Source organism: Scyliorhinus torazame, chromosome 7 (assembly GCF_047496885.1).
Source record: "Scyliorhinus torazame isolate Kashiwa2021f chromosome 7, sScyTor2.1, whole genome shotgun sequence".
Lineage (NCBI taxonomy): Eukaryota > Metazoa > Chordata > Chondrichthyes > Carcharhiniformes > Scyliorhinidae > Scyliorhinus > Scyliorhinus torazame.
In genome coordinates this window covers 291,271,787-291,281,001 of record NC_092713.1, presented here as the reverse complement: position 1 = coordinate 291,281,001, position 9,215 = coordinate 291,271,787, and the positions used below count along the sequence as shown (strand labels likewise).

Below are 9,215 nucleotides of genomic sequence, written 5' to 3'. Positions count from 1 at the left end.
ATGAAAGCTACATGCTGTAGCTTTGAAATTCCCTGTTTGGCTCAGTAGGGTCAGAGGTGAGTTTGCCATCTGTTCCCGTAATTGATGCCACCACTCCACTTTGCATTTGCTTTTGGAGAGTGTATGCAGGTAGCTTTCCTGGCTTCTTGCCCTCATTAATATCATTGATAGTGCTGTGTCAGGAGAGCTTTACAGCACCAGTTGCCAAATATCATTTCTGGTGGACTTTGAAATGATTTTCATCTATTGCTTTGTGTTTGGGTTTGATAGATTACTCCAGAACCTTTCGATTTTGTTATGTTATGTATCAGAGGATATATCTCTGCTGATGAAGCATCACGTGATCTGTAGTGGCATCAGCAATGAGTGTATGCGTGGGCTTCAGTTCTCCATCTTAGATTGTGTGAGAGAAATCCCTAATAAATCCTCTCATCATGTTTGTGTGAATCCAGAGTGTGGGATCTCCATACCGTCCCTCTTTGTGGCAAACTCAAAGATATAACTGATTTGAAACCACCTACATCTCTGACAGATGAGAAAATCATGACATAACTCCCACAGAAATATCAAAACTCTTACTCTCAGTTAGGCATTTGATCCGTACCTGTAAAAAGGATAAGAAATCCAGTTCACCAATTTGTTTCTCATATAACAATTTTGTATTTTTTACATGAGGGAGAAGGGGCTGGTTTAGTACAGGGCTAAAGGGGCTTTTCACAGTAACTTCATTTGAAGCCTACCTGTGACAATAAGCGATTTTCATTTCATTTTCACTTCAAAACATGTTAAGGGAATTTCAAATCTGCCAGCTTAGCATTGGCAGCAGTAAAAATAATAGAATCCCTATGAAAGAAAAAAAGAACAAAACATCTTGAAAACCCAAGTACAATAATGAATAGTCAATGGGGATTTCAAAAAGGGAAAGTTTTTCTTGACACAACTTTTTTTAAACAGTTAACAGAGAAAGTAGACAAGGTAATGAGGTAGGTGCATTATATTGAGGTTTCCAAAAGTCATTTGTGAAGGTGCCACAGAAAAAATAAGCGGAGCGTGTAGAGTCGAGGGACAAGTAGCAGAATGGATAGCTGGCTTGCCCACCTTCTGAAGAGCAATTAGGGATGTGTTATAACCTGCATGGGTCTTACAGGGTAGGGATGATTAACTATCCCATGGATCTTGCAGAATTTGAGCTCCCCGATAAGAGGAAAGGAGACAGTTAATAATGTCTGCCTATGTATATATAGAGTCAGCCAGTAAAACACCAACTAGAGAATACGCAGTCGGGAACCATTGGAGCTGTATATAATAGTTATTGTCATTCATGAGTGTCCCGCCTTCTCAACCTTGCCCCTCGCCTTAGGTATGTGATCCTCAGATTAAATCACCGCCGGTCAGCTCTCCCCCTTAAAGGGGAAAGCAACCTACAGTCATCTGGGACTATAGTGACTTTCCTTACTTTTCTTGTATGATAGTAGTTGTAAAATAAAGGAAGATTTTATTTCAACATACTCGGTGTTGATTCTTCATGGCCCGTACAAAAGGAAGGCCAATAAAGGGCGGCCTACCCAGTGACGTCCAAATCCCTTCAAAATTACTTATAAAAGAAAGGAATAAGAGTTCGGAAGTGGGATCTCAACAGGGTCAGCACTGGAAACACTGGGTGGGATTCTGTGATCCTGAGGCTAAGTGTTGATGTCGTCGTAAACGCCGTCGCGTTTCAACAGCATCAACATGCCCTCAGGAGCTGAAATTCTGAACCCTACAGGGGGCCAGCATGGCACTGGAGCGATCCACGCCGCTCCAGATGCCGATCCCCGGCGTCAGATGGGCACTGTGGATCTGCGCATGTGTAGTGGGACCGGCGCCACCACGCGCATGCGCAGTGGCTCCCTTCTCCGCGACGGCCCTGATGCAACATGGCATAGGGCTACTGGGGCCGGCGCAGAACAAAAGAAGCCCCCAGCCCGAGAGGCCGGCCCGCCGATCGGTAGACCCCAATTGCGGGCCAGGCCACAGCGGAGGCCCCCGCCTGGGTCGGACCCCCCTCATCCCCACCAGGCCGCCCCCAGATGCATCCACGCCGAGATCCTGCCGGGTAAGAGCAGGTGTGAACGGTGCTGGTGGGACTCGGCTTTTCTGCCGTGGCCGTAGAGCGGCCCCCGACTGGCGTCGCACCGGCGTCGCGTGATTCACGCTGGTCCCGGTGATTCTCTGGCCTTGCCCCGGGGTGAGAGAATCCCACCCAGTATTGCTGAAATTTATTCTCAAAATGTGAACTTATAAAAAAATGGAGTGGTGTTCGTTAACATTGAGGTGGATTGAAAGAGGTTGGAAGAAAACATTGGTAAACTTGCAGAGTAAATTTCAACACATCCAAGTGTGAAGTGGTTATATTTTGGGAAGATGAATCAGGAGATCACCGACAGGGTTTTCCGGCCTGCCTGCGGTGGGGTTTCCGGCAGCGGTGGCAGCTCATTATTTGCCGCCTGCTGGCTCTTCCGTGTCAAGAGGGCTACAATACAAGAGCAGGGATGTACTTCTTTTTTTAAATTTAGAGTACTGAATTATTATTTTTTCCCAATTAAGGGGCAATTTAGCGTAGCCAATCCATCTATCCTGCCCATCTTTGGGTTGTGGGGGTGACGCAGACACGGGGAGAATGTGCAAACTCCACACGGACAGTGACCCAATGCCGCGGTCGCACCCAGTCCTCAGTGCTGCAGTCCCAGTGCTATCCACTGCGCCACATGCCGCTCTGCAGTGATGTACTTCTGAGGCTGTTTAAGGCTCTGGTCAGACTCCATTTGGAGTATTGTGAGCATTTTTGGGCCCGGTATCTAAGGAAGGATGTGTTGGCCTTGGAAAGGGTCCAGAGGATGTTCACAAAATTATCCCTGGAATGAAGAGCTTGTCGTATGAGGAATGATTGAGGACTCTGGGTCTGTACTCATTGGAGTTTAGAAGGATGAGGCGGGATCTTATTGAAACTTACACTTACATCTTATTGAAACTCTGTGGAGAGGATGTTTCCACTTGTAGGAACAACTAGAACCAGAGGACACAATCTCAGACTAAAGGGACCTTTAAAACAGAGATGAGGAGGAATTTCTTCAGCCTGAATCTGTGGAACTCTTTGCCGCAGAAGGCTGTGGAGGCCAAATCATTGAGTGTCTTTAAGACAGAGATAGATAGGTTTTTGATTAATAAGGGGATCAGGGGTTATGGGGAGAAGGCAGGAGAATGGGGATGAGAAAAATATCAGCCATGAGTGAATAGAGGAGCAGACTCGATGGGCCGAGTGGCCTAATTCTGCTCCTATGTCTTATGGTTTTATGGTCTTATGGGATGAACTTTTGGAATTCTGTTCTCGGGACTTTAAAGGTGCCAGGATGCCCTTTCACATACATTACTATCTCATGCATACTCATTAAGAGGCCATCTGGAATTACGTTTCCTGCCAGTCAGAAACTAGAACATTCAGTTTTACAACTGTAGATAAGTGCTGTGCACCTGGCGAACTTCACATCTTCTGTGGCTATGAGGCCCGTAAATGCTGTTTTGTTCCTTCTTGTGAATCACTCATAGCTTCACTCATATTGTGTGCTGGTGGCAAAAGCAGCAGCAAGTCTGGACACAAGAGGCAGGCAAAGAGTGGAAAGGGGGGTAGGGTGCGGTGAAGGAGCAGGAGAAGGTAGAAATGGGGTGTAGGGTGCAATGAAGGCTAGGCAGGGGAGGTAGGTGAATGCTGGAATGCGGGGAAAGGGTAAAGCAAAGATTGGACTGGGGAGGCAGGCTGAGTGATGAAAGGCTGTCTGGGTGCCTTTTAAATATAGCGACTGGACAATAGACCCAATGAGATAATGATGGGAATGGCGACTTCTTACCCACCCCCACCATGAGGTGCGCTGTGCTCTGCATAGATGCATAAGTAATGAGCTGAACAGTGCAAGAGTGCATATTTTCAGCCATCCCGCTCACCCACCACAGTGAGAATCACTCCCGCCTCTGTGCCTACCGCTGAACTTGGACTTCAGAGCAAAATGTCCTGCTCCCAATCTATGACAAATCTAATTATTGCTGGAAGGGGAAAGGGGACGGGGCATGACTTACACAGGAGGTAAATCCAAATAGAGCATCAGGGAGCAAGGTTATTACTGATGTGGTGCCACTTCATAGCTCTGTTGGTGACCCCTTCCATCACTTTACTGATAATCAAGAGTAGACTGATAGGACAGTAATTGGCCAGGTTGGATTTGTCTTGTTTCTTGTGTACAGGACATATCTGAGCAATTTTCCACATTGCTGGGTGGATGCCAATGTTGTTGCTGTACTGAAACAGTGTGGCTAGGGGTGTGGCAAGGTCTGGAGCACAAGTCTTCAGTACTATTGCCGGAATATTGTCAGGACCCATAACGTTTGTTGTATTCAGTGCGGATACAGCCATTTCTTGAAATCATGTGGAGTGAATCATATTGGCTGAAGACTGGCATCTGTGAAGGTGGGGACCTCTGGAAGAGACTGAGATGGATCATCAACTTGGCACTTCTGGCTGAGGATTGTTGCAAATGCTCTAAGGTTATCTTTTGCATTGATGTGCTGGGCTCCCTCAGCATTGAGAATGGGGATATTTATGGAGCCTCCTTCTCCAGTGAGTTGTTTAATTCCACCACCACTCATATTTGGATGACACAGGGCTACAGAGCTAGTTTAGATCAAATCCATTGGTTGTGGAATTGCTTAGCTCTGTCTATAAATTGCTGCTTTTGCTGTTTGGCACAGAAGCAGTCAGTCCTGTATTGTAGCTTCACTGGGTTGACACCTCATTTTTAGGTACGCCTGATGTTGTTCCTGGCATACTCTCCTGCACTCTAGGCTGATGTCCTGGCTTAGAGGCAATGGTAAAGATTACTGGTAAGACAAAGGATTGGGAAAGTTTAAAAAAAAACAATAAAAGATGACCAAAAAATAATAAAGAGGAAGAAGATAACCGATGAGAGTAAACTAGCAATTAATATAAAAATGGACAGTAAGAGCTTCTTTAAAGACATAAAAAGGAAGAGAGAGGCCAAAGTGAAGATTAGCCCCTTAGAGAATGAAACTGAGGAAATAATAATAGAAAACCAGGAAGCGGCAGAGTAGTAAACAAATATTTTGTATCAGTCTTCATGGTGGAAGAAGACACAAATAACATTCCAAAAATACTAAATAATTCCGGGGCAAATGGCGGGAGGAAAGAAATACAACAACTATCACTAGAGAAAAAGAACTCGGGAAACTAATGGGGCTGAAGGTCGATCAATCCTTTTCGCCTGATGGGTTGCAAGCCAAGATATTAAAGGAAGTAGCTACAACGACAGTGGATACAGTGATAGTAATCTCCCCAAAACCTTTATATTTTTGATAGAGGAATGGAAAACTTACATTGTAATATCATTATTCAAAATGGGAGGGAGACAACAAACAGGTAACTATGGGCCTGTTAGCTAACACCTGTCATTGTGAAAATGTTGGGTCCATCATAAAGGATGTAATAGCAGAGGAGCATTTGGAAATACATAAATAATCACGCAGAGTCAACTTAGCTTCATGAAAGGGAAATCATCCCTGAAAGATTGATTAGAATTCTTTGAGGTGGCAACGAGCAAATGGATAAAGGGGAACGAATAGGTGTAACATACTTGGATTTCCAAAAAGCATTCAATAAGCTACTTAATAAGAGGAGAGCCCATGGTGTTGGGGGTTGAATATTAGAATGTTAGAGGATTGGCTAACTAATAGAAGGCAGAGAGCTGGGATATGAAAGACATTTTCAGGATGGCAAACTCTAACTAGTGGAGTGCCAAGGGATCACTGCTGGTGCCATAATTATTTACAATATATATTAATAACTTGGATGAGAGTTGTAGGGCTGGATTCTCCACAGCCCTGTGCCGAGGGGCGGAGAGTCCAATTTCACGCTGAAATCGGGCCCGGCGCCCGTCCGGTGATTCTCCAGGGCCCGGGAATCAGCGTGATCGCGGAGTACGCCGCACGGCTGGGGGCCCATTGACAAAGGCCAGTCCAGCGATCCACCACTCCCAACTGGCCGAGTTCCTGACAGAGTGGAACTTGGAATTGCCGGTCGGGTTGCTGGCCTAGCGGCTGCAGACTCAGTCCATGGCCGCCCTGATGGGGGCGGGGGAATCGGACACAGAGGGGGCCATATAGGCGGCCGGGGGTTAGATCCACGCGGTCAGATGCTCGGGCACGCGGCCGATCGGGGGGGTCTAATTTTCATGTCTGCCTCCGCGGTCCAAGTCTGCCATGGAGCAGCAAAAGCTGCGATAAACATGCCAGCTTCCTGTTAGCCCCCTGCAGGGCCTTGCGTATGGGGCCTTTACACGCAATTTTCTTTGGCGTGAAACTCCACTGTTTTTACGACGGCGTAGAACATAGAACATAGAACATAGAAAATACAGCACAGAACAGGCCCTTCGGCCCACGATGTTGTGCCGAACCTTTGTCCTAGATTACTCATAGATTATCATTGAATTTACAGTGCAGAAGGAGGCCATTCGGCCCCCTGAGACTGCACCGGCTCTTGGAAAGAGCACCATACCCAAACTCAACACCTCCACCCAACACCAAGGGCAATTTGGACATTAAGGGCAATTTATCATTGGCCAATTCACCTAACCCGCACACCTTTGGACTGTGGGAGGAAACCGGAGCACCCGGAGGAAACCCACGCAGACACGGGGTGGACGTGCAGACTCCGCACAGATAGTGACCCAAGCCGGAATCGAACCTGGGACCCTGGAGCTGTGAAGCAATTGTGCTATCCACAATGCTACCGTGCTGCCCTTAAGAACAAATAAATCTACACTATATCATTTTATCGTAATCCATGTACCTATCCAATAGCTGCTTGAAGGTCCCTAATGTTTCCGACTCAACTACTTCCACAGGCAGTGCATTCCATGCCCCCACTACTCTCTGGGTAAAGAACCTACCTCTGATATCCGTCCTATATCTTCCACCTTTCACCTTAAATTTATGTCCCCTTGTAATGGTTTGTTCCACCCGGGGAAAAAGTCTCTGACTGTCTACTCTATCTATTCCCCTGATCATCTTATAAACCTCTATCAAGTCGCCCCTCATCCTTCTCCGTTCTAATGAGAAAAGGCCTAGCACCCTCAACCTTTCCTCGTAAGACCTACTCTCCATTCCAGGCAACATCCTGGTAAATCTTCTTTGCACCTTTTCCAAAGCTTCCACATCCTTCCTAAAATGAGGCGACCAGAACTGTACACAGTACTCCAAATGTGGCCTTACCAAAGTTTTGTACTGCTGCATCATCACCTCACGGCTCTTAAATTCAATCCCTCTGTTAATGAACGCGAGCACACCATAGGCCTTCTTCACAGCTCTATCCACTTGAATGGCAACTTTCAAAGATGTATGAACATAGACCCCAAGATCTCTCTGCTCCTCCACATTGCCAAGAACTCTACCGTTAACCCTGTATTCCACATTCATATTTGTCCTTCCAAAATGGACAACCTCACACTTTTCAGGGTTAAACTCCATCTGCCACTTCTCAGCCCAGCTCTGCATCCTATCTATGTCTCTTTGCAGCCGACAACAGCCCTCCTTGCTATCCACAACTCCACCAATCTTCGTATCGTCTGCAAATTTACTGACCCACCCTTCAACTCCCTCATCCAAGTCATTAATGAAAATCACAAACAGCAGAGGACCCAGAACTGATCCCTGCGGTACGCCACTGGTAACTGGGATCCAGGCTGAATATTTGCCATCCACCACCACTCTCTGACTTCTATCGGTTAGCCAGTTCGTTATCCAACTGGCCAAATTTCCCACTATCCCATGCCTCCTTACTTTCTGCATAAGCCTACCATGGGGAACTTTATCAAATGCCTTACTAAAATCCATGTACACTACATCCACTGCTTTACCTTCATCCACATGCTTGGTCACATCCTCAAAGAATTCAATAAGACTTGTAAGGCAAGACCTACCCCTCACAAATCCGTGCTGACTATCCCTAATCAAGCAGTGTCTTTCCAGATGCTCAGAAATCCTATCCTTCAGTACCCTTTCCATTACTTTGCCTACCACCGAAGTAAGACTAACTGGCCTGTAATTCCCAGGGTTATCCCTAGTTCCTTTTTTGAACAGGGGCACGACATTCGCCACTCTCCAATCCCCTGGTACCACCCCTGTTGACAGTGAGGACGAAAAGATCATTGCCAACGGCTCTGCAATTTCATCTCTTGCTTCCCATAGAATCCTTGGATATATCCCGTCAGGCCCGGGGGACTTGTCTATCCTCAAGTTTTTCAAAATGCCCAACACATCTTCCTTCCTAACAAGTATTTCCTCGAGCTTACCAATCTGTTTCACACTGTCCTCTCCAACAATATCGCCCCTCTCATTTGTAAATACAGAAGAAAAGTACTCGTTCAAGACCTCTCCTATCTCTTCAGACTCAATACACAATCTCCCGCTACTGTCCTTGATCGGACCTACCCTCGCTCTAGCCATTCTCATATTTCTCACATATGTGTAAAAGGCCTTGGGGTTTTCCTTGATCCTACCCGCCAAAGATTGTTCATGCCCTCTCTTAGCTCTCCTAATCCCTTTCTTCAGTTCCCTCCTAGCTATCTTGTATCCCTCCAATGCCCTGTCTGAACCTTGTTTCCTCAGCCTTACATAAGTCACCTTTTTCCTCTTAACAAGACATTCAACCTCTCTTGTCAACCATGGTTCCCTCACTCGACCATCTCTTCCCTGCCTGACAGGGACATACATATCAAGGACACGTAGCACCTGTTTCTTGAACAAGTTCCACATTTCACTTGTGTCCTTCCCTGCCAGCCTATGTTCCCAACTTATGCACTTCAATTCTTGTCTGACAACATCGTATTTACCCTTCCCCCAATTGTAAACCTTGCCCTGTTGCACGTACCTATCTGAAAGTCACAGAATTGTGGTCACTATCTCCAAAATGCTCCCCCACTAACAAATCTATCACTTGCCGTGGTTCATTACCCAGTACTAAATCCAATATTGCCCCTCCTCTGGTCGGACAATCTACATACTGTGTTAGAAAAGCACAGGGTTAGGGTTAGGGTTAGGGTTAGGGTTAGGGTTAGGCATGGGGATATAGTCCCAAAATCATGAAATCCAGCCCCATAACTTCACATTTTCCG

General features: G+C 46.3%; 1 pseudogene; it reads right to left on the bottom strand.

The window, feature by feature from the left end:
- Window positions 1-541: 541 nt before the first annotated feature.
- LOC140427399 (protein phosphatase 1 regulatory subunit 12A pseudogene) overlaps window positions 542-9,215 on the bottom strand; it is a 44,968-nt pseudogene continuing 36,294 nt past the window's right edge.